This window comes from Capricornis sumatraensis, chromosome 7, assembly GCF_032405125.1.
Source record: "Capricornis sumatraensis isolate serow.1 chromosome 7, serow.2, whole genome shotgun sequence".
In the NCBI taxonomy this organism is placed as follows: Eukaryota; Metazoa; Chordata; class Mammalia; order Artiodactyla; family Bovidae; genus Capricornis; species Capricornis sumatraensis.
Window position 1 is genome coordinate 17,956,242 of NC_091075.1, and position 26,422 is coordinate 17,982,663.

The window sequence follows — 26,422 nt, forward strand, 5'->3', positions numbered from 1 at the left end:
GAGCATAGCCAGCTCTAATACTATGTCACAACCCACTAAAAAGTGTATTCCTCACTTGCCATAGTAGAAATAGTAACTCTGGGAATGTGAAAACTTATTTTGTGATTAAGAAAAAAAAAATTTTTTTTAATTTTTTTTTTTACTTTAATTTTACTTTACAATACTGTATTGGGTTTTGCCATACATTGACATTAAACCTGTTAGTATGGGAATGGGAATACCTCTTTATAGAATTTAATCAGGAGGTATCCTTATGCATAAGAAAAATTCTATTTCTACTAGAAAGAAGAGCTGCTCATTTCAGAATCAGTCATTTTGTGATATCTGTATGAAAAAGGAGGCATCCCACCAGCGAGGAAAAAGCAAAGTGCCTCTCTAATCTTTGGAGCTTAAAGAAGACTTCAAAGATGGGACATGAGGTATCTGCCATTATATAAATTCGGATCAGGAACAAATTTCCATTCAGTTAGTTTTAGTGGGGAGAACTGTCCTGCAGTGGCGACCAGAAAATAATCAAGTTTCCTGTTCGGTTGTCTGCCAGCTCCACTGGACTATGGAACACGATGGGTATTGGCATTTGATACAAACTGGAAAGAGACCATAGTAATAACTGGACAGACATGGACAGGTGGCCATTGTGGCTTACAGGACACTTTCCCACTGAAAAAAATGTGAGCCATTCAGGGGTATTCTGCAAGTTCAGAAGTGGACAAAAGGAATATGATCAGAAGCTCAGGACCAGCTTACAGGAAAGTTGCAAAGTGAAGCTACTACAGTGGGGCTAAGCTATCTATATGGTAGTCATTCTGCTTTATTGTATAGTCTCTCACACCAGCTGACTTTCTCATATTTGTAAACATTTTACCTGAAATTCCAAAGCATCACAAGGTTCTTTTAGATTAATAAAACACGAATTCATACTAGTAGAATTTGAATATTTCTGCAAGAATCATAGTGACTCTCCAGATAAGGACCACTCCCCTCCATGTGGTTAATTATCAGTCACCTTCAGACTTCCCACTTCTTCTACTGCCCTCCTTGTGGGTCATCTGATAGACCCTTTTCTGAGTAGGTGGCCTCAGGAAATGCTGTTTCTGTTGTATTCCTCAGGTACATTGTCAGTATCCTTCAGATGTGCTGGAGCTGAATATTAGTTACCTGGGAAGTTTTTAAAAGATACCAATGTCTCTTACCCCAAACAGATCAGATCCTCTAGGAGGCGGTTCTCAAATACTGTATTTTTTAAAGCTCTCTAGATGATTCTAATGTGCTCCAGGGCTTAGAACCATGCAACTTTCAATAATTAAACATGAGAACTATCATTCATTTATTTATACCTCAAGGTGAGTCAGTTTCCCCCTGGACTGAGTGTTTTCAGAACAAAGAGGTATGAGAATGAGTGAATGAGAAATTTTAATAGTCATTGTGAGCCATTAAAAAAACAAACATTTTAATAGTCTATACATTTGGGGTAACAATATAAGTCAATATTTTGTTTAGTTTAAACTGTAAGCTATTCAACTGGTAGCAAACCACTTGCAGAAAAACAGCATAAGATTTTGCCTTTTTCTTGGAGCCAAGAGCAGGGTATTGATATAATATGCCCTCAATAAGTTGTTAAATGTCCCTTTACCTGTTGGTTGTTAAGATCAGAATTAAAGGTTATCTAAGAAACATTAGAAAAATTAATCATTCTGGAAGAGTTTGCTGCTGCTGCTAAGTCGCTTCAGTCGTGTCTGACTCTGTGCAACCCCATAGACAGCAGCCCACCAGGCTCCCCGTCCTTGGGATTCTCCAGGCAAGAACACTGGAGTGGGTTGCCATTTCCTTCTCCAATGCAGGAAAGTGAAAAGTGAAAGTGAAGTCGCTCAGTCATGTCTGACTCTTAGCGACCTCATGGACTGCAGCCTACCAGGCTCCTCCTGGTCCATGGGATTTTCCAGGCAAGAGTACTGGAGTGGGGTGCCACTGCCCTCTCCCCTGGAAGAGTTTACTGTGGTGTTTTTATTGTATCCAAGAGGTGCCCTTTACACACGGTATTGTTTGTGTGTTGTTAAATCTAAGACCCTTATTGAAGACCTCAACATTAAGAAATATTATCCTTGGTTACAATTAACAAGCAGTCACTGAAGGCACTTGGACAATAAGAACATGCTTATTATCATTCAGATATTGTCAAAATGTTGAGTATTCATTGATCTTAAAAATTCACAAAAATATTGTCTCTTGGTTACAAGTAAACAGCGCTCAGAACTGAAGGCAAAAAGTGATCCAAAACATTAAAAAGAACTAGACCCTCAGCATCAACAAATCTCTTTAGCAGAGGGAGTGGTTGAGATTAGTCCTGCTTTGATACTTCAGTGCACAAAAACTTAGAAGTGAGGAGCATAAAGCAGCTGATCATTGCAATTGCAGAAATAAAGACAGTACAGGCTTCCTCTGGTCTTATCTTCTTGTAAAAAGAAAAAGTGGGAGGAGACCCAACTTCTCCACCTTTCTGTGGAATGCAAAGTCAAGTTTGGGACTTATAGACCAGTGCTAGCCCTACCTCCAAAGTGCCATGGGGAATAAAGGAGAAGCTTTCACTGAGTGAAAGAGCAAGTGAGTTCAGCCCTATCTATGGCAGCCCGGGACTAGGGGAGTCACAGATAATTAACATATGCTTGGAGTAGAGGGATACCAAGCGCATGGGGGTGACAGAACTATCCCGAACCTTCCCCAACAATGCTTAATGTGACTAATTTAAGGGCAATTTAGGTAAGGTGTTCTGCCACAGAAGGGAAGGGGCAGGACCAAACCTGTCAGACACTTACATGTGACAAAACAGTTTGTAACCAATGAAAAGTTGAGATTCTTCGCTATGAAAGTTCAGCCATGGTAAGATGGTTGCAGTTGTTAAGAGATTGTTATTGCTGAAAAAGAGGAAGGGGGCTAGAGTTAACCTGAAAAAGAAAACAAACAAACAAACAAACTTAAGATGTAATTCACTTACACTTAAAAATTCCAAGTTAAAACACTGTTTAATAGAAAGAGTTGGGCCAACTGTGGTGGTCCAGTGGTTAAGACTCTGCACTTCCACTGCCAAAGACTTGAGTTCTGTTCCCAGTTGGGGAATTAAGAGCCTGCATGCTGAGTGACACAGCCAAAAAAAAAAAAAAAGAACAAGAAAAAGAGAAAGAGTTCGGTCAACTATACAGCCATTCTCTTCTTTGCTTCCACATCGCCTCTAAAAAAAGATAAAAGAGTAGACATATAAAAGAAAAAGTCCAGATCCACCAGAGCAAAAGGAAGAATTTTTATGTGCATGGCTATTCTCTAAAAACATATCTGTGAGCCAAAAAAAAGATAGTCATCTTTAACGGCAAAAATACTTTGGAAAGAAGACTGATTTAAATAAGGGAAAGTGTTACTGAGGTCACCATGATTACCTATGCTGTCTGCCCATCTCTGAAAAGTAAAATATTGACATTCCAGGGCCCTATGGGGATACAAATGCACATTCAATTCTTATTTAAATAAAAATGCATAGGCTCAGGTCCAGGGAACATTCTTGAATTTGATTTTTTTCTTTAAGCTTCCAAAATGTAGCCAGCTGAAATTCTTCTTAAAACCAGCCTTTCCTAAAAGCAAAAAGAATGTTTTCATTTTGCTGTTTATTTCCTTAATTTAAAAAATATACACAAAAAAGCAAATCCCTGTAATCTGACTCCCTGTCCTCCCACCTTGAGATATACTACTTTTCTTCTAGAACACCTAGAGATATGTATCTGTCCATTCTTGTTTCTGTATCGGTATCTATAATGATTTAACTTGATGTAAACCTTCATTAAAAAGATGAAACCTTGTGTCCCCTTGGTCTAGGTAGTCTTTTAATATTATATTTTTAGCTTTATCTGCTTGATCAGGGATAGTTTCTGGATTACAAGGCAGTTGAAAGTGAAAGTGATAGTTGCTTCAGTCGTGTCCAACTCTTCACAACCCTGTGGATGTAGCCCGCCAGGCTCCTAGGTCCATGGGATTCACCAGGCAGGAATGCTGGAGTCGGTTGCCGTTCCCTCCTCCAGGGAATCTTCCCCATCCAGGGACTGAACCCACATCTCTTACATCTCCTGCTTTGGCAGCTGGGTTCTTTACCACTAGCGCCACCTGGGAAGTCACAGGACAGTTAAGTGTAGTCAGTTGAAGGCAAGTAGTGGGGTAGGCTGGAGAAGGCAGTGGCACCCCACTCCAGTACTCTTGCCTGGAAAAGAGTAGGAGAAGCCTGGTAGGCTGCAGTCCATGGGGTCGCTAAGAGTCGGACACGACTGAGCGACTTCCCTTTCACTTTTCACTTTCATGCACTGGAGAGGGAAATGGCAACCCACTCCAGTGTTCTTGCCTAGAGAATCCCAGGGATGGAGGAGCCTGGTGGGCTGCCGTCTATGGGGTTGCACAGAGTCAGACACGACTGAAGCGACTTAGCAGCAGCAGTAGGGTAGGCGATGCCTTGAGGCAGTTAGAAGACAGAGAAGCCTGACAGGCGACATTCAGAGTGAGACAGTATTGAGCGACTAAGCACACACAAAGCAGTTTAGGACTCCAGCTTTATCTCAGTCCTTCCCTAACACTGCCTGGTCCTACCCACACAATGACCGTTTCTGAGTCCATTACACAAATGAAACTCTAGTTTTCAGACTTTTCAGCATGTGTTTCTTTCTACCCTGAATATTCTTCCATGCTTCTCAAGACCAGCTCTTTCTCATTTTTGTGATCTCAATTTATGTGCCACCTCTACTGAAATATTCTCATTCTCCACAAAAGAGCTTCCCATCCTCAAACACTCTCTTTCCCAGTAATCTTTTGTGGGTCCTCTCTGGCAGTCCAGTGGTTAAGACTGCATTTCCACTGCAGGAGACATGAGTTCTATCCCTGGTCAGTAAACTAAGATCCTGCATGCCTCCAAGTGTGGCCAAAAAAAAAAAAGCAACTCCTAGTACTCTCATTTTTTTTCAAAATGCACCATACCGGGTTATTTTTCTTTATCTGTTGATTAACGTTTCTCCTCTACTCAACAGAATGCAGTGCCCATCTTTTTTCACTACTGTGATTCCAGCACTTCACATAGGGTCTGGCAGAGAATAGGTGTTCAGTATATATTTGTGAAATTAATGATCTGTATATCTGTTTATTATCATTATATATTATCATTAGCACAAATCCGCAAACATAAAACTAGCTTGCTTTACAACTGTGAGGTAGTGAAGAGGTTAGTGTTGGGTTGCTTTTTATTAGTCATGTTTTACCAAATTAAAAGTTACTAGTAAACTTCTAGTAGTAGCTTTGTCAGTAGTAAATTACAGAGCATGCCGTGTTACTAAACTGGGTTACCATTCTTGAGAAACCCAGCAGCGAGGGATAAGAACCTCCCTGCGCATTTTTATAATGACTTGGCAGAAGCTGTGGGATGGAGGAGACAATTGTACTTTTTCTAATCATAGATCTTCTATTTCTTATTCATTTATTAGTAACTTCTTTTTTTTTAAGAGCCTCCATTTTCTTACCTGTAAAAGGCAAATGATTTGGTCTCATAGGAATAAGGTAGGTGATAACATACAATTAAAACCTGCCATAATGTATAAGTGAAGCTGAAAATCTTATTATTTTGAAATGAATGAAAAGGGGAACACATGCAGCTGATTGCCTGGGAATTCCAGACATGTGTGAGCCCACTGCCAATTGTGTTAGTTCCACAGATTTGTTTTTGTCTCAGAGTGGGTTGCCGAGGAATCTATGTAATGTTAGTAGAAGTGTTTTGTGAACTGCAAAGTGCCAGATGAATTTATGGTTGCTTTATTATTATATGGTTAAAAAAATAGATTCTATTAATAAGTAAGATAAACCAATTAATAGTGACTCTTTTAAAATTTAGATAGACTTACTAGAAGCATGGGCTTCCTTGGTAGCTCAGCTGGTAAAGAATCTGTCTGCAATGCCAGAGACCCTGATTCGATCCTTGGGTTGGGAAGTTCCCCTGGAGGAGGTCGTGGCAGCCCACTCCAGTACTCTTGCCTAGAGAATCCCCATGGACAGAGGAGCCTGGCAGGCTACAGTCTATGGGGTCGCAAAGAGTCAGACACAACTGAGCGACTAAGCACAGCACTAGAAGCATCAGCTTAAGTGACTCCAGTATAGTCAGAATAACTTGTAAAACCTGGTCAACGGTAATGTTTCTTCATGTAATCAAGCAGGACCTTGTAGGGCCTTCTTGGGACAGACTTCCTCCCCCATACCCTCTGCTTCAGCTCCTCTCAGAGGTGGTTAGATAATACCACCTGATGCACATCAGAGGCTAAAATTACCACCAAGTAAAAGCAATTAACTACTTAATGACCATGAGCATGCAGCCCCAAGACCTCCTGGCACCTAAGACTCATTAAGTCCTGTGACGCCGCCCTATTACCTCACCATCCACCAATCAGAGAATTGTGCCTGAGCTGATCGCTTGCCCTGGGACACCCCTCTCTCACCTTGCCTTTAGAAGTGCTTTGCTGGAACGCACGGGGAGCTCAGGCTTTTTGAGCACTGGTTGCCCTGGACTCCTTGTCTGGTACCTTACCTAAACTGCCCTTTTCTTCACAACAACCTGGTGTTGGTACATTGTACTGTGCACGGGTAAGTAGACCCAAGTTTGGTTCATTATCAACAGTGAAAATGTCCGCCTTGCCAGGGAGTGGAAGGTGAGTTTATTTGCTCCATTCCAGAATGACTTTGCCCTCTGCTGGACTTCCCTGGTGGCTCAGATGGTAAAGCATCTGCCTACAATGCGGGAGACCCAGGTTTGATCCCTGGGTTGGGAAGATCCTCTGGAGAAGGCAATGGCAACCCATTCCAGTACTCTTGCCTGGAAAATCCCATGGACGGAGGAGTGTTGTAGGGTTACAGTCCATGGGGTCGCAAAGAGTTGGACACGACTGAGCGACTTCACTTTCACTTTCCAACGTACTGCCCAAGAGATTAGTCACAATGGTGCACTTTTTAAGAGGAGGCAGCCATAAAGTGCAAAATCACTAAAGGCAGCCAGGCAGTACCAGGTTTATACTCAACCAAGGTAGATTTAATACCAGCTCAGAGTTAGGAACCTCTGAAATCTAGTGCTGGAAGAAACTAAAATGTACTTATATTAACCCCAAAGGTCTCTTGATTTCCAGTCTTCTAAGGAAACCAAAGAAACCAGTTTTATTGTATTTCTTGACCTTTATATAAGGCCAGACTAAAATTTCCAAAGGTGCCATTTTCCCTACCAAACTTTGACCTGTGTCCTCGGGCTTCCAGCCAAGAAGAAGCAAAGAGCAGAATTCTGAGTTTATGTGATTTCCACAGCTCTTTAAATGACAATCCCAGAAGACTGGATTTTTCTGTGATAAGGTGTTTTGGTTTTTTTTTTCAGACCTCTTTTCCTACGTTTTCCTTTACTGAAATAATTACAGGCTTTACTCTTGCTAAAGTACAGATGGTATGCATTCTTATTTTCTAAAGGTATAAAAACAGGGTTTCTAACTACTTGTTTTAGAGGCTTAGAGGTCAAGTTTGCAGAGTCATTTTAAAAAGTGGAAGCTCTTCCAGGAATGGTGTTTAGAGGCATTCAGCATAATGGTCCCAAGCTTGACGCATCATCGCAGGCTCTCCTGAAATACAACCTCTAATAAAACTAGGCAGTATTGAACCCCTGGTAGTAGAATTACTTGCTTCTATACCAAGAGGATTGGGGAAAGCACCAAAATCTGTATGTGGTGTGTGCTGAGAAGTTCATGCTGTGAGACCCGAAGTTCTTGAGAGGTTACCTAAAATGAAAAAACATATCAGCAGGGCCTGTGGTGGGCCCATGTGTGCTAAATGGGTCTGTGACTGGGTCAGGCTCACTCTCCTTACTGAGGAACAGAAAATCCTGGTCAAAGTATGGAAGGCACAACCACAGAGTCAGAAATTTAAAAAAAAAAAAGTTTTTTGGCAATTAAAAAACCTGAAAGACTTGTTTTATTTTAAAAGAAAAAAACAGAACGAAACTAAGGCACTGTGCTAAATAACTATGAGATGAGGTTTCAAAAATGTAGTCCAGAAACATTTCAGTTAAATTTGGTGAGTTTAACTCTTTCCTATCTTATTCTTCTTGCAATACCAAGAGTCTTTTGGGAAATAAGGACTTCTCAGCAGAGGACTTTGCTCCCCAGGCAGACATCCTTAAGATGGAGTTAAGTCAGGGTTAAACAGAGAAAAGCTCAGGATGAGGAGGTGATGCTGCAGTGCCTTTTCTTCCTGTCCCCCCTTTCATCTCAGACTCCTTCCTTCTGAAGCAGGTCACCTCACCTCTTTTTGCTGTCTGCCCACCTGCAGTTTCCCCCAGTGCTTTGCATACGAATCCAATTTCCATTCACATCTACAAAGTGCAACATTTGTAAGGAAATCGAAGTGCTTTTGTTATGCTTTCAAAGTAGGATGATGCTGTCCTTGAGGTTTATCTTTCCAGCATCTGGCACTCAGGGACTTCAGTAAATATTTGAAGAAATGAATGATCCTTGCACAGAGGAGGCAAGCCCTTGGAACACTCTTTATCAGCACTTATCTGTCTTGATTGCTCCGGGACACTTGACCCTCTCTGCTGTGACCTTTTTTCCATGATACGCCTAGGTTTTCTTCTTACCTTTTGATTCTCTCTTGTTCTTTGCTACTCTTTTCTTTTCACCTCCCCCTTAAATGGTGATACCTCCCTCCCAGTTGGAGAAGGAAATGGCAACCCACTCCAGTACTCTTGCCTGGAGAATCCATGGACAGAGGAGCCTGGCAGGGTACAGTCCATAGGGTCACAAAGAGTTGGACACGACTGAGAGACTGTCACTGCCTCCCTCCCTCCCTCCCTCCCTCCCAGTTAGGCTCTACCTTGATTTTCAGGACATTCCCCCTGGATGATCTATCCAGTTTTGTGACTTCAGCCATCACCACGCAGACGTGAATGGCTTCCAAATAGATACCAGACCAACCCAGACATTTCTAAGTCCCACGCCCTATGGGTCTCTTTTAATCTCTACCAGCAAGTCACACAATCTTATCAACTCTCTTTATTAGTAAATATTAAAATGTGACTTCTTTACTCCCCACCCACAAAACTAACACCAGTTACCAAGTCACACAAACCAGAAACTTAAGAACCATCACCTAACCTCTCCTTTTTGCCTTTCTCTCCACGTTAGCTTAGTTGCTAAGGGCTTCCCAAGTGGCACTAGTGGTAAGAAAAAATTTACCTGCCAATGTAGGAGACACTAGAGACACAGGTTCGATCCCTGGGCTGGAGTGATCTCCTGGAAAAGGAAATGGCTACCCACTCCAGTATTCTTGCCTGTAAAATACCATGGCAGGCTGCAGTCCATGGGGTTGCAAAGAGTTGAACATGACCGAGTGACTGAGCACAGCCATATTAGTTGCTAAGACCTATCTGTTCCTCGCCTATTAAATCCACTTCCGTTCACATAGGGAATGATTACTGTGGGTTCAGTTCAGTTCAGTCACTCAGTCGTGTCCGACTCTTTGTGACCCCGTGAATTGCAGCACACCAGGCCTCCCTGTCCATCACCAACTCCCAGAGTTCACTCAGACTCACGTCCATCCAATCAGTGATGCCACCAGCCATCTCATCCTCTGTCGTCCCCTTCTCCTCCTGCCCCCAATCCCTCCCAGCATCAGAGTCTTTTCCAATGAGTCAACTGTTCTCATGAGGTGGCCTAAGTACTGGAGTTTCAGCTTTAGCATCATTCCTTCCAAAGAACACCCAGGGATGATCTTCAGAATGGACTGGTTGGATCTCCTTGCAGTCCAAGGGACTCTCAAGAGTCTTCTGCAACACCACAGTTCAAAAGCATCAATTCTTCAGCGCTCAGCTTTCTTCACAGTCCAACTCTCACATCCATACATGACCACTGGAAAAACCATAGCCTTGACTAGACGGACCTTTGTTGGCAAAGTCATGTCTCTGCTTGTGAATATGCTATCTAGGTTGGTCATTACCATCTCCCAAATGGCATGCACGTGCCTTCACCAGTCCTGGCTTCTTCTCTTGAGAACTGCAGTTCCCTGGCCTCTCTGCCTCCATCAGATTGCATTCCTCCCAGGTGTCCTCTGTGTGACTATGGCCTGCAAGCTTTCTAAAAATTGAATTTAACTCTGCCCCTCATGCCTCAACCCTCAGCTACCTCCTGTGCCTTCAAAAGTTCAAACAAGTCCCACATAGAAAAGTCATTCGGGACACCACTTCCCAACTCTCCCTCCTCATTTCCGACTCCTTGGGTGTCTCGGTGAGTCCAAACTCCTCGTTCAGTCCCCAACAAGCCTTGCCCAGTGCTTGTCCTTGCCGCGCTTCTTTCTGCCTGAGCGCTTTCCTCCCATTCTTTTGCTGTTCCACTCTTTTAAAACTAGTTCATGTCACAAAGGAGCCTAGTCTCACTTGTGCACTCAGTTTTATGCCTTCACTCCTCTCGGAATACTTTGAAGGCATTGGAAAATTGTTGTTTCTTTTTGCCTCTCACTAGTCTGAACAGTCTGAGCTTTGTATCTCTAGCATCTAGAAGCATATAGATTAGCATTTCTCAAAGGGAGGTCCACAGGCCTTCCTGGGTCAGATTCATTTAGCCGTTGTCAACATCCATGTTGTTGGGCTCTCCTCTCCCCCATAGGACCCAGAGAGTCAGAATTTCTGTTTTTGTTTTTTAACAGATTCCCCAGATAGTTCTATGAATATATGTATTTAACAAATATTTTAAAATAAATCAGCCAGTGCCTTTGAGCTTATATTTTACTAGTTCACGTACACTGTAGTAACTTGGATTTGTTGCTGATCATTCTATAAATACTCATCCTGTTTCTAAAAAACCATTTAATTTCATAAAGAAAAGTTGACCTCTATGTCATAAAATGAACTGGGGATTTGAAAGTCCCGTGGTCAGTTCTAATCAGTTTAATAAACAATTTGAACAGTTCAAATGAAATAATCCACACAACTAGATTTAAGCAGGCCAGATGACTCTTCTTGTTAATTACATAAGCACTTGGTCTCACCTCTCTGAAACTCAGTTTCTCTCTGTGCAAATTCAAATTCCTGGGCATAGCTCCAGATGGCTTATAGGAATTTGAAAATCACTGTGGCAGACACTTTTTGTGTTCCATCATTTTGAGTTCAATGTCCAGGTGCAGCCCCTACACATAGTATAGTATTAATGCTTAGGAAGCTCCCTTAACTGAAATTTTTATTATATGCAAAGAAAACTAAAAAACAGTGCAGCCGGAACTTCTATATATGAGTGGGAGTGAGAAGTCTCTTGTGATGTTTAAACTCACATATTATTTCCATGAACAGAAATATGTACTTACCAACATTTATTCCTTTTAAGTGCCAATATAAATACATACATGCATAAGGATGACTTTGCTGTGTTTGGTATCCTATAAAGACTTATCGTCATGTGCTTATAAACTAGTCTGAAGATCCTGGAGTCTGCCAGACAGGTTGCACAATAGCCGTTAGCTGTTGTGAACTTTAGCTCATGTTTGTGCAAAGAGAACCATCCAGTCCCTGGTGGCTAATGCTTTCGGCTGGTTTGCACAGTGCTTACTATTGCATAACTTTAAATTTGCCCCAAATTATCCATAAAGCATCTGGTTCTTGATTTTTTAGAAAGTTATATCCTTGGGCCAGTGTGTCTTTTCTGCTTTAGCATTCAGAGCTCAGTCATTTTTAATACTTGACCAATCAAGCTCAACTAAGTGAAGGTAACTGTGGCCAAAATGCCTTGGCAGAATGTAGACAGTTTGGGGGTTTTGTTTCCCTGCTGGTTTTTGGTAACAACACAGTAGATCAGGTAGCCCAGCATTTTTTTCTATAGGGAGGCTCTAGAAATGTCACTATATAAACATTTATGTTTTGGAGGTAACAGCCAGTGTCATCAACTCGCCACAGAATTCCATATATATCAGTAGCAAAGAGAAGTTTGAATAGAAATTCAGGGTGCTGATTAAGAGTATATTGGAAACAGAAAAATCAACAAATAGAACCTTAATTAAGTATAGAGATTTCCTTGTTTCATTCAACAGAAATCCAGAGTTGGCAAAGCAGCCCAGTGATGCCATCTGAAAACCCAGCTTGTCTCACCTTTCTGTGCTGCCAGCTTTCTCTCCTATGGCTACAAGGTGGCTGCAACCAGGCATCTGCTCTATGACAGAGCAGGAAAGCAGGAAAGAAGCGCACAGGAGCAAAACTCTGAAGGGGCATGTCAGCTTAAGCAAGAAACCCATCTGGCTACTTCTACTTTTTGCGTCATTGCCAGAACTCCATCACGTGACTAGCCTTAGACCGTTTGCTGGAAGGGAGCCAGGGAGAAAGGCATTGTGATCAGCAGCTCAGTCATACGGCCATCCTCAGACAACCTCCCTAAGGATGCATCCTGCTGAAACTAGGGTTCCAGTCAGAGGCCATCTGCAGAGCACATCACTCTCTGTAATGTTTGCCCTGGTGGTGGGGCATCTCTTGAGAGATTAGGGACTTTGCAGGAAATGACACTGGGGACACTCTCCTCTCAGCTGGCGAGAAGCTGGAGCAATCCAGTATAGATGTGCCTCACTTGCAAAAATATATACTACAATAACAAGATTTGATCTTTACAAGTAATCATTCAGTTCCTCTTCAGTAGGGAAGTTCCCCAAAGTTTCTCAAAATAGTTTAAAATAATTTATACAATTGTATGTAATTAAACAATTGTACAATTAAACAGTTTTCTGGGGAATCTGTTGTTTAAAGCAAGATAAACCTGTACTTTAAAAAGGTATATTTTACTTTTGAGACATGACTATAAAATTCGTAACAAAATCTTGGTAATCAGTCACTTATGTATTAGATCTTCATGAGCTTAGAACTTTAAAAGTTCTGCCTTGTTGGTTAGGAAAATGGGTGAATGTTTTCTTAGTCCTGACATCATTGCACATCCACTGTTTGACACATTATAGGAAGGAGCGTAATTGTATAGCCAAGATCATGATAAGCACCAAAACCATGAGGAAATAATATACTTTGCTGGGTTCCCTATACTCATGGATGGGTAGAGTGAAAATAATTTGCAGAAGTCACTTGACTAACCTCATACACCCTTCCTAACACTGAGCATTATTAAAGTTTATGATCTGTTCCTATGAAATGACTCCTCAGCTCGGAATGTTCAAACTGGAGACTGCCTAAAACCATACTGCACTCTCCTCCCTTTTCCTCAGCTCCAGAACCTGCCCTTATCTAAAACCTGTGCCACTCATTCAAGACTTAGACAAGGTCCTGCCTTCATCTTATCAGTGAGCAATCTTTACATATCACAAATAAGAGCCTATTGACTTCATTTATTTAAAGTCTTCAGTGGCTTCCTGTTGCTCTTAGGATTAAAAGGAAACATTTTAACATCATCTATAAGAGCCCTCATACTCTTGCTTCTACCTATTTCTTGGGCTGTCAGCTCAAAACTCTCAAAACCTTCTCTTGGAATTTGAAGATCAAGCCCACTAAATTTCTTATAGTTGCTTGAATGTGGTTTCTCCCTCTGCCCATGCTATTCCCACTCACTCACTCATTCGGTCTACATATGGGTTAAAGAGCATCCTTATTCTTTTTTTAATTGGGGTATAATTGCTTTACAATGTTGTATTAGTTTCTAACATGAAATGGATCAGCTACATATATCTCTTCCTCTTGAGCCTCCTTTCCATGGCACCCACCCAACTAGGTCATCACAGAGCATGGGGCTGAGCCTCTGTGCTGTATAGAGGGTCCTACTAGCTAGGAGAATCCCAGGAACGGGGGAGCCTGGTGGGCTGCCCTCTGTGGGGTCACACAGAGTCAGACACAACTGAAGTGACTTAGCAGCAGCAGCAGCAACATATATACGTTAATCCTAATCTCACAGTTTATCCCACCCTTCCCTTCCCCATGTCTGTTCTGTATGTCTATGTCTTTATTCCTACCTTCCTAATAGGTTCATCTGTACTATTTTTCTAGATTCTATATATATGCATTAATATATTTGTTTTTCTCTTTCTGTCTTGCTTCACTGTGTATGACAGACTCCAGGTTCATCTACATCTCTACAGATGACCCAGTTTCATTCCTTTTAATGGCTGAGTAATATTCCATTGCACATATGTATCACATCTTCTTTATTCATCTGTTCTTGGGCATTCAGATTGTTTCCATGTTCTGGCTATTGTAAATAGTGCTTCAGTAAACATTGGGGTACATGTGTCTTTTTGAGTTATGGTTTTCTCGGGTTATATGCCAATTTGTGGGATTGCTGGGTCATATGGTAGTTCTGTTTTTTTTAAGAAATTTCCATACTGTTCTCCATAGTGGCTGTATCAATTTACCTTCCCACCAACAGTGGCAGGAGGGTTCCATTTTCTCCTCACCTATTACTGGGGTGTTTCCTTATTATCTATTCCTCCACTTTCCTGTTCACTTGTCTATTACCCCCCAAAAGCTTTAAAGTCTCCAAGGGATCAGGGAGTATATCTGTTTTGTCAACCCTTCTCAATGCCTTGAGCATAATCAACTCTTCTCAATGCCTTGCATGTAGTCAGCACTTCATAAATATTTGTTGAATTGCAATATAAAAGAATGAATGAATCAGAACTCTCCATACTCTTGGCCCAGATAAACTCTTAGCAGTACAAATTCAGCAAAATTTGGTTCTGTGAGCCAAAAGACTTCATAAATTTATATTAACTAGGAGGTAAGTGTCTTTGATCTATGCTATTAGACTAAATTCTCCTCCTCCAAGGAATTCCTTAAAAAGTGTATCTTTCAACTGACATAGCTTATCTATGAAGAAAAGTTCCTATGTGTTAGTTATCTGTCTAAAGGGCAAAGAATGAGACTAATGTGTGTATTACATTCTCACGTAAATGAGAAGCTTGGCGAGATGTAGACTTACCTTCTCATCATCAGAGTCCTCGGGCAGCTGCAGTGCAGTGTCCTGTCTCTATTGTCAATGCAGAGCACAAGAGATGTGTGCCACTCTTCCTTCTTTGGGTCTCCCTGGTGGCTCAGTGGTAAAGAATCTGCCTGCCAAGGCAGGAGACGTGGGTTCAGTCCCTGGGTCAGGAAGATCCTCTGGAGAAGGGAATGACAACCCACTCCAGTATTCTTGCCTAGGAAATCCCTTGGACCAGGGAGCCTGGCGGGCTACCATCCATGGGATCGCAAAGAGTTGGACATGGCTGAGCGACTCAACAACAACTTCCTTTCTTTTTGTTTTCCTCTCTTTTGTCAGAGTCTTTGCTCTTTGTAATGCACTGATTTTTTTTTTCTTTTCTTTATTCTTTTTTTGTAAATATGGTATTAGAAGTTTTTAAATTTGATTCTAGGATATAACTGATTTTGCTGTGCGTTACAGTTGTGTTATATTTGGGGTAGGAAATCAAAGAACCAGGAGGGATGGTGTTGGCCAAAGACAGGAAGCTGTTTGATCCTGACATGGGTCGATCAAGCTCAAGTCTAAACGTCTCCTAAGAGGTGTACTGAAGTGCAGACTTTCAGGGTTACTTTTTCTTAGTCTCTTCAGGCTGCTATAACACAGGACCATAGACTGAGTTGCTTAAGCAACAAAGTGTTCTTACAGTTCTGGAGATTGAAAAGTTCACGATCAAGACAGCAGCAGGCAGGTTCCATATCTGGAAAGGTCCTGCTCCTTAGATGGCCATCGTCTCTCTCCACCCTCGTGTGGAACTTTCTTTTATAAAGACACCGATTCCATTCAGGCGATCTCTGCTGTCTCCCAAAGGACCCATCTCCTACCACTGTCACACTGGAGGTTAGGATTTCGGCACCAATTTTAAAGGGAACACAGACATTTGGACCATAGAACTCTTCTAGATTCAGGTCTAGGTCTGGGAAGGGAGAATCTGCCACTATAACAAGCACCCAGAGGCTCTGATGCAAGTAGTCAGTGGACCACGTTGAGAAACACTTAGGATTTGCTGGGAAAAGGTGCATAGTTAGAAAATGTGCACTTGTACATAGATGTTAGAAGACCAGCACCCACCTCCAGATCTGCTTAAACTCTTGCCATATTATCAGGGATCAAGTTAGAAGGTGGGAGAAAATTGGCTTCTAATCCATTCCTCACCTTCCATAGAAACACTTGTTCCAAAGGCCTCCTGAGCTGCTGAAGGGACCACATTGAGCCACTGGTTTGCGATTACTGGAAATGCCAGGCCTTCCTCCAACTCAGACTAGGACTGGACATTTTTTGTTTAAGACTTTCACTTTTTGCCAGTTTTCCTCAATTCTCACTCCCATCTCTAGCTCTCTTATCTCACTCAAATTAAAACTTATAAAATATATCCTGTTTTAAAATATATCTTGCAAAACACAAGTAGAAAATAAGTTACCCCTAAGGCTACCATCTCAATGTTTCTTTTTAATAAAGATTAAATAAAGAAAATTAACTTTTATCCACTCTTTTCTTTATATATATTAATATACTTTTAGCCTTTCATTTCGCAGGCAGCAATCTGAGTTCTGTAAGGATGTGAAGATAATCTTTTGTGACATTAGAAAGGATGAACTAGACAAATACAGAATTTTTTTTTTAAGTAAGTTATTAGCTTTTGGCGTTTAGAGAAACAACTAGCCTTTATATTTTAAAGTTTTTATTTCTACAGTACCATTGGGCTTTGCTTCTTAAAGGACATTTAGAAAAATATACATTAAAAAGTCACCTCTGTCCTACAACCCCCCGCCCTGTCCCTCCCCCTGTTGATTCAGGAAGAAAACTGAAAACTTATTTCTTTGTCCTTGTCAGGAATTATTACCCATTTTTTTGCTACTTGGACCTAAAGCCATTTTGCCAGTGAAGCAGAATTAACGTGCTCACAGAAAATCAAATTCTGTCTCTAGTTGGGGAATAATCTTGGCAATTTTTTTGTTGTTGTTGTTTAGAACCAGCCCTTGCTTTTGTATATTCAGGTTTGGGTTTGCAGGAGGAAATCCTGAAAGAATAATATACATCTTCTTTATGAGAAAGAGTAAATAAATTCATTTCTAGTGTCAAGCTACTTTAGATCTGTCTTAATTTAAGATTCTACCATGGTAGCTCATAATCTTTTGTCTACAGACTACCTTAATTTACAAGAAATCAGAAACTCAAAAGTTTGGGGATTTCTTAGGCACTCAGATTTTCAATTATAATTATCCCCTAAATAAATATTATTTGCTTATATAAATTAATAACTTTCTTTACCATAATCAAAATACTTCTATGCTCACTCTTTCTGAATGATATTTATGACTATGCAAACATAGCTATATTTACAAGAAAAGTTACTGAAACAAGCAGAATTACTTTTTCAGATACACACTTAGAGTTTCATGCCCAAAGGATATCCCAGTATAATGAAATTTCCAAGGGCAAAATTGGCAGAACCTGGTAAAAGTAAACATGGAAGACAGTTCTTGCCCTGGTTTTTTTCTCAGCCTTACACAGCTTTTCTCAGAGTGGTTCACTTCCTATCTATACTGTTTTTGCTCAAATTCACCTTCTCAGTGTGTCTGCCCTGGCCACCCTATTTAAACTGTGGTCTGCGCCTACAAGTCCTTGGAACACTAAGAATTTGGAATATAGTAAGTGCTTGGTGAAACAAGTTATTATTACTTACCAAGTTGAATCTTAGTGGTCTTATACCAAATATTCCATCTTAGTGGTCTGGAGCAGTACACAAATATACATTCTAGGCCAGTGTTCAATTTTGTTTCTATTGTGGAATAGTAAATTCATGTAATAGATATTTACTGTGGGTGCTCAGTAAATACCCATGGTAATGTTGATGTTAAATGTTATTGGTGTTTAAATGTCATTATAGCACATAGGTGAGGCTTCCCAGGTGGTAAACAATCCTCCTGCCAATGCAGAAGGTGCAAGAGATGCAGGTTCAATCCCTGGGTCTGGAAGATCCCCTGAAGAAGGAAATGGTAACCTGCTCCAGTATTCTTAGTTCATGGGGTCGCAAAGAGTCGGACACGACTTAATGACTGTGCGTGCACACGCACGCTCATAGCAGGTAGGCATCTAGAATTTCTCAAATTGTTTCAAAAATGCTTTAGACTGAAGGGTGTATTTTGAATTACCACTTGCCAAATCATTTTTTAACTTTTTTTTGTGGGGGGGTGGGCATGGACCCTTTGTGTAAACATAGCTAAGTAATATTCTTTGTCCCAAATCTTGTTGCTTATTAAATTGGCCTTGACAAATAAGAAAAGCGAAGTCTGAGGTTTCCTATTTAGAGTGATGGCTCTCTTGACACTGCATGTGCATGCCACTGTGGATAATGTCAAGGACTCTGTCCCTCATAACGCACGTTCCCGAGGGGAATGCTGTTGGGAATATGGGAAGACCCATCAAGCTTCCAGCCTTCAAAGAAACCGTGAGTCAGATACACATGTGTCTCCTTAAGAAATTTTACTTCCTTCTGAAATTGTCTGATTGAAGAAAGGCGTGCTCTGGGCATATTGCTATTTTAAGAATCTCTCTTCTCAGAACACATGCTTGATAAATCCCAGCTGTACCTTAGTGATGTCTCAGGATTCACCTGCCATGCAACTGAAGTAGAAATCATTCTTGTCTTACAGCCTAGTAGTAAAAAGAAACTTTAGCAAAGAGACAAATTCTCTTTTCACTTTCTGGAGAGTTGGGAGCTGTGCTCTTCATTTCTATGTTTGATAGACCTGGAGATTTTTCTATTAAACATTTTTCCCAAGAGAAATTTTTATCATTGTTCCTAGCTTTGATCCTATAATTGAAGGTTTTTGTTTTGCTTTTTTTTTTTTTAAAAAAAAAAGCAAAGTGAAAGTCTCTGTGGGAAACAATGAACACAGATATAAAGATTAAAAGCTCCTAAACCAGTTATTGGCCACTCTCTGGCAGGTTTTATTCTGGTTCCTCCTGTAGAAATTGAAGACACACACGTAATAGAGAGCAGCTTCCTGCTTGACTCGTTCAGCTTGGTACACAAACATCAGGGGAGGATCAGTATCTCTCGACATGGCAGAAATGCAGGAGACCCCATGCCTGAGTGTGGCTAATGAAAATAATAATTTGTGCTAAGATTTAGAAAACAGTGCAGTTCATTTTATTCATTACAATTGGCATTCTTTGGAATATGATAGCACCTACTTACATAGTTCTGAGATTTACAAAATAGAGTTATCTTAATTTTAAAAAGGTTGCAGTGCAGAAACCTTTATTGTTATCAAACTGTCATACTTTGATTTAGAAGAAATTGACTAAGAACATTTAAGATCAGATTTAGGGGTGTAAGTCCTGATCAGTTCAGTTCAGTCGCTCAGTCGTGTCTGACTCTGCCACCCAATGAATCACAGCACGCCAGGCCTCCCTGTCCATCACCATCTCCTGGAGTTCACTCAGACTCACGTCCATCGAGTCAGGGATGCCGTCTGGCCATACACTGTTACATGTCTCAACTTCTCTATTCTTCAGTTCAGTTCGGTCACTCAGGCGTGTCCAGCTCTTTGCAAACCCATGGACTGCAGCTCGCCAGGCTTCCCTGTCCCTCACCAGCTCCTGGACTCTCTATATTTTTCTTCTCAGCCTTGGCACTGTTGACCTTAGGTGTGGATAGTGCTTGTTGTGAACAGCTGTCCCATGCAGCACCCAGCAGGCCCTCTACACACCAGATGCCAGCAGTCAGCTCTCCACCAGCTGTGTGGACATCTCCAGACATTGTGAAATGTCTTCTGCAGGAGGGTATCACCCCCTTTGAGAACCACTGGTGTAGATGAAGAGAAAAGAGGTCCACAGACTGTACCCTGGGAGCCCTTCAAACTTTAAAGATTGAGGAAACTGAAGAGGGAGCTAGCAAATGAGAATGGAAAAAGGAGCAGTGGTGAAATTGAAGAAGAGACAAGAGAATATAGTGTACCATAAATCAAGTGAAAAAAGTGTCGCAGAAAAGAAGGGATTACCATTTGTGTCAAATGCTGCTGTTCATCAGGCCACTCGAGATGAAGACTCTTCCTTAGGTATTTAAGAGTTTTAAAGTTTAGAATAAATGGATTGCTGCAATAGGAAAATGCACCTGATGAAGCCTTTAGTGTGTGTGTTTCTATGACATATTAAACACAAGATTGTTTAACATGCCATAGAAACAAGTTCAATTGTTTTTTCTTTTTTGGCCACACCAGGTGGCATGTGGGGTCTTACTTCTCCAACTAGGGATTGAACCTATGCCCCGTGCAATGGGAGGACAGAGTCTTTACCACTGAACCACCAGGGAAGTCCCTATAGCATATATTTTAAAATTGAAATTCAGAGGGTGGTCACAAGCCAAATAAACTTGTTGAAAAATAGTATAAGATGGCGCTTTAGAACCTGTGACATTTGGGATAGACTGAGTACATACTAATTTCTGACTGCACGTTTCACTAGAAATCCTAATCTTTGGTGCCTTGTCGATTTATGGTATTAATAGTATATGATAAGTCATTTGTTACTAATGCAAATTCAAGTAAATTTGTGAATTTATATATTCATGAGTCGTTTCAGGACAATCCTTAACAGTGTCTCAGCCCGTTGAATTCTAAAATGCTTTCTTGAGCTGAAGAGACTGCTTTTGGATCTAGCAAACCAAGAATAAAGTTGAAAGTTTGCCCTCTATAGGGAATTCCTCTCTGTCACAATAGAAAAGGGCCTTTAGACTCTGCTGTCAATCAGCCTAAACCATGTGGTAAGATGAAAATAGTCCCTCCAAGAGGTCCATGTCTTAATCCCTGGAAGTGTTGACTATGTTACCTGACAGATTAAAAAGAGACTTTGCATGTGTGAGTAAGTTTAGGAATTTAAGGTGAGGAGAGTGGTTTGGAATATCTGGGAAGACACAAAAAGGCAAAGAAGCAGATTTTCCCCAGAACCTCCAGAAAGAATGCCAGCCTTGGGAACACCTTGATTTTAATCCCATGAGACTCATTGGAGACCTCTGACCTTCAGAGCTATAACATCATAAATCATGTCATTTTCAACCCACTAACTTTGTGGAAATTTGTTACTGCCAATAGTAGGAAAGTAATACAATCCAATTTGTAAGGCAGGTTTTCTTGATGACCAGCCTTCTCAAAGCGACTGTCCTTGGGCCTTATCTTATGTCACTGAATGAGCTTTCAGATTTTGAAGTAGCAGTGTGAATAGCCTAATTAAAATCTTGCCTTATTATTATTTTCAAGAGTAAAATGAAATTGATAGTCTTTGCTTGGATAAGTGGGTGATAACTCATGGGTGAAAAAATGTCTGTTAACTTCGCTAATGGGCTTCCCTGGTGACTCAGTGGTAAAGAATTTGCCTGCCAAAGCAGGAGACACAGGAAATGCAGTTTCAATCCCTGGGTCAGGAAGATCCCCTGGAAAAAGAAGTAACACCCCACTCCAGTATTCTTGCCTGGGAAATCTCATGGACAGAGGAGCCTGATGGGCTACAGTCCACGTGATCACAAAAGTCAGACACAACTTAGCGACTAAACAGTAAACAACTACAGCAGCCTTGCTAGTATGTCATTGCTTCTTCTTGTCATTGCTAGTTTTTACTCAGTCTTCATTTCTTATGTAAATATGATTTGGTGACAAAAAGGTGTCCCTGAGTTAGACCATGAAGTAATCTTTACTATTGCTGACTTATTTTCTCCCTAAGCCAGAAATATATTTAATCACCCAATAGTTAACATGAAAATGTAATTTTTTTTCCTTGAGAGTATTTTCTAACTTTAAAGTTGCCTGAAGCAATGAATATCAACAAAAAAATTTTTTTTGACTTGTTATTTTGTATTGGGATACAGTTGATTAGCTGTGTTGTGATAGTTTCAGGTGAACAGCAAAGGGACTCAGCCATCCATGTACATGTATCCATTCTCCCCAAGCTCCCCTCCCATCCCGGCTGCCACATAGCATTGAGCAGAGTTCCCTATGCTGGACAGTAGGTCCTTTCAACTAAAACTCTTTGTAAATATAAGGAGATCGTTAACAGAAATGGATCACCTTTCAGTTCAAACAGTTCCTCCTTGAGTGTAGAGAAAATGCTCTCAGATTTGGGTACATTTATGCTTATTTACATAGTTATCTGTGTGGCTGTCATTTTGACTTAAATCTGGGAACATTTTATGTCTGAATTGGATTTAATCTTGTAATCCTGAAATCCGGTTTCCATTCCATTGTGAACAATCATATGCTTTTCATAGTGTTTTTTTCATTTCTGGTTTTAGTCTTCAGCACTGAGATAAACCTATTATCCACAGAACGTTCAGGGCTTCTTCAGAATAAAGACAAACAGGAAACATTTTTAGTTTGACTCTGATTTTATTTTTATTTTTCAGATATTTTTTATTTCTATAGTCAGCTGGCCATTTAAGTGGATGACAAGATCTTTTTTTAAGCTTGCAGCCTTGAAACAAGCCCATAATTCTACATTGTACAACTTCTGGTCCAAGAAAATTTCATATTCAGGGGGAAAAAAATCATCAAGACCTCATTTATATTACTTGGTAGGTTTTAAGCCTGTGAGAGGCACAGTTTAATCTGTTCACAGGAGTGTCCTTCACCTGCTTCTGTTTAATAGCCATTTTGGAATTCTGGTATGCTTTCTGTATTATCTTTATTATTATACTTTAAAATAACCAACAAGTGAGCATTTCTTCGTTGGAAATTAAGATGCAAGCTGTCTGTTCCTTAGAACAAAGGGCATTTCTCTAAGGGCTTTAGCACAATGAAACGGAATTGTTGATGAAATTACTTTCTGGATTCTCTTTCTGCTTGGTGCCTCTCCTATTAGGAATGTACTGTGTTTTGTTGTTTGTTTTTTTGGTAATGGCCTCTAGAGTTTAACGTTTTACCATGACTAGTATCAGTAGCTTATGTATTATATAAGACAGTTATTTGAAAATTCTAACTTGAAGTGACAATCATTAGCTAAGAATCAGGATGATTGAGAGCAATATTTGCAAACAAAACAGAAGCTAGAAACTGTTTTGTCAATGCAGAGCTCATTGTAAGTTAGCATTGTAAGATGGGAGGAGATGTGTCTAATTAAAACCACTGATACATTTTTGGCTAACATGTTATTCAGAGGTTTTGGCATGTGTTTACCCTTTTTAAGGAAATAAAACTTTTGTCAAAGTCTTTTTCTTTTATTTACTGTCCTCAAAAATCTTTGATGCTAACTTTGACATTAATTCTTTCTGATTTGTTAGGTTAAACCATGTCTTCCAAAACAAAAATATTCTTGTATCTCTCGAGGATGCAGTACTTTAGGATTAAAATTGACCTTTACTCTATGTGACAATTCAGGACACAGCTTGACTGAAATAATGCCATGATTAGCCTAGCCATTTTCAAAAATTTTCTCAGAACAGGAGGATATCCATTCTTAAGTGATAATTTAAGGAAGGTCCCATCTGATAATGACTGTGAAGAGGAATAATTCATTAAAGAAGATCCTTCAGTTCATACATGTGCTTCAGCAACTCCTGTAGCTACAGATGCTGACAATATAGGTTATGGAGAATATGCCAGGATGTACTAACTTAGAGTACTAGGATTAAAGTTCAGCCACATCTGCCCACTAGAATAGATGTATTTAATGCCAAGTTTCTCTGTGAGCATATCTTTTCTTTAATTCTTTGTTGTAGTTGTTCAGTCGCTATGTCATGTCTGACTCTTTGCAACCCCAAGGACTGCAGCATACCAGGCTTCCCTGTCCTTCACCATCACCTGGAGCTTGCTCAAACTCATGTTCATTGAGTCAGTGATGCCATCTAACCATCTCATCCTCTATCGCCCCCTTCTCCTTCTGCCCTCAAGCTTTCTCTCAAGCTGCATTTCTCAAGCTGCAGCATCAGGGTCTTTTCCAGTGAGTCGGCTCTTTGCATCAGGTAGCCAGAGTATTAGAGTCTCACCTTCAACATCAGTCCTTCCAGTGAATATTCAGGGTTGATTTCCTTTAGGATTGACTGGTTTGATCCCCTTGCAGTCTAAGGGACTCTCAAGAGTCTTCTTCATCACCACAATTTGAAAGCATCAGTTCTTTGGCACTCAGCCTTCTTTATGGTCCAACTCTCACATCCATACACGACTATGTTAAAAACCATAGGTTTGACTAGATGGGCCTTTGTCGGCAGAGTAATGTCTCTGCTTTTTAATATGCTGTTTTTGTTTGTCATAGCTTTTCTTCCAAGGAGCAAGTGTCTTTGAATTTCATGGCTGCAGTCACTACCATCAGTGATTTTGGAGCCCAAGAAAATAGTCTGTTACTGTTTCCATTGTTTCCCCATCTATTTGCCATGACGTGATGGGACTGGATGCCATGATCTTCGTTTTTTGAATGTTGAGTTTTAAGCCAGTTTTTTTCACTCTCCCCTTTTACCTTTATCAAGAGGCTGTTTAGTTCCTCTTTGCTTTCTGCCATTTAGGGTAGTTATCTGCATATATGTGGTTATTGATATTTCTCCCAGCAATCTTGATTACAGCTTGATCTTCATCCAGCCTGGCATTTTGCATGATGTACTCTGTATAGAAGTTGAATAGGCAGGGTGACAATATACAGCTTTGATATACTCCTTTCCCAATTTTGAAGTAGTCTGTTGTTCCATGTCCAGTTCTAACTGTTGCTTCTTGACAGGCATACAGGTTTCTCAGGAGTCAGGTAAGATGGTCTGGTATTCCCATCTCTTTAAGAATTTTCCAGTTTATTGTGATCCACACAGTCAAAGGCTTTTTTATTCTGCCCCCTCCCATCTCTAAGTCTTTCATTGCTCTCCACAACTTAAACCAGCATTCTCCATCTCTCTCTTTCTGGAATCACTATCCATCATTCTTCCCCCGCTTCTTCTTGCATCCAAGTCACATAATATATTTTAAGAAGGAGGAAAGAAAAGAAAATTAAGCCACAAATTTTGGTAATGTACTTTAACTATTAATGGTAACAAATTACTGGCCACCTGCCTTAAAACCTATTGCAACTTTGAGCTAAGATACAGGCAGGGTTAGCTCTGCTGTTTTCAGAACTCTAAATACTTTGACTTTCCCCTTTATTTCCAAACTAGCTTTCTCCACTCCACTTAGCTCATGCCAAACACCACCGCTTCTTCGCACCCAAGTTCTCTTGCCTCTGTCCATCCATCCAAAGCCTTAAGGGTCCACCTCAAAGCACCAACACATTTTTTCCTGTCGAAGGCAGAATTTGTGCCTACGTAGCAATTTTTTTTAAACCGTTCGATGGCATACTTAACCACACTGCAAATGAAAAAGATGATTACATTTTGAATGGATGGACAGATGTCAGCATTTTTCATCAACAGGTGAAAATATCTAGGGAAACAAAGGTAATTAATTGGTATCTTACCAATTTAAGTATTAGAGAGGTGGTATATTTTAGGGGGCTGTGTGTGTGCGCGCGTTTTACACATTTTGAAAGTATTTTTCCCCGAAAGATCTTATTTCCAACTGTAAAAAGAAAATAACAAGGAAACAGTTTATCAAGTTGTGTTTGTTTGTTTTTGTAGCAAAGGGAAAAAAGATGTTGACAGAAAATGTACAGACAACATTCTGCAACAGGTCTGTCCTAAGAGGAGTGCTCTTCCCTGGAAAGGAATATATGACCATGTCATTGAATCCATTGTATTAATGTAACTACTTTGATCATGACCTACTTTGACAATAGAATGATTTAAAAAAATGGTTTTCTCACCTTAAATAAAGAGAACCTGTGATCTTTAAATTAGCATGAGAGGGGAAAGCAGAATGAGAAGCAGAGGTGTTTGCAATTCAAAGCTCAGAAGTCACACTATATGTGCTGGGTCAAACAGATTAGAATAACACCCTTTTCTTTAGTAATGGCTTGTCTTGCCATCATAAACTCACCATTTGTATTAATTATGGACATACTCCATTATTCACAAAATTATTTCTCAGAATTTCTGGGCACAGAGTTAATTCCCAGATACAATTTACTTAAGGATAAAAACGGCTGAAAATTTCCCATCATTTTTAATATAGAAAATGCTTGAAGTCTTGGTGGAACTCTCAAGAAAGTGACAGTCCAGCCCTGGCTAGACTGTGCATAATTTCAGGATCCCTCACCAGAAAACCTCCTTTTATACCCTCATCAAATTGTAACCATGATACACATCCCCTGAGTGTCTTGTCGGGGGAGAAAGCAGTACATTTCCTTCAGTCTCTGGGTCTTGTTTGACATCAAACAAATAGATGACCAGATATTTCTCCAGCAAAGATGAATTTGTTGGGGATCAGCAGAGAATTTCAGTTTAGGGTGTTATAACCGTGGTGAACCTCATGCAAGGAAAGGAGAATGCT

General features: G+C 40.4%; 1 protein-coding gene and 1 pseudogene across 1 annotated transcript in view; both read left to right on the top strand.

Annotated features, from left to right (window-relative positions):
- Positions 1-26,422, top strand: part of ELOVL6 (ELOVL fatty acid elongase 6) — a 139,205-nt gene that overhangs the window by 44,076 nt on the left and 68,707 nt on the right. The gene's annotated exons all lie outside the window — the stretch shown is intronic.
- On the top strand, positions 7,600-8,059 carry LOC138082203 (large ribosomal subunit protein eL34-like; annotated as a pseudogene).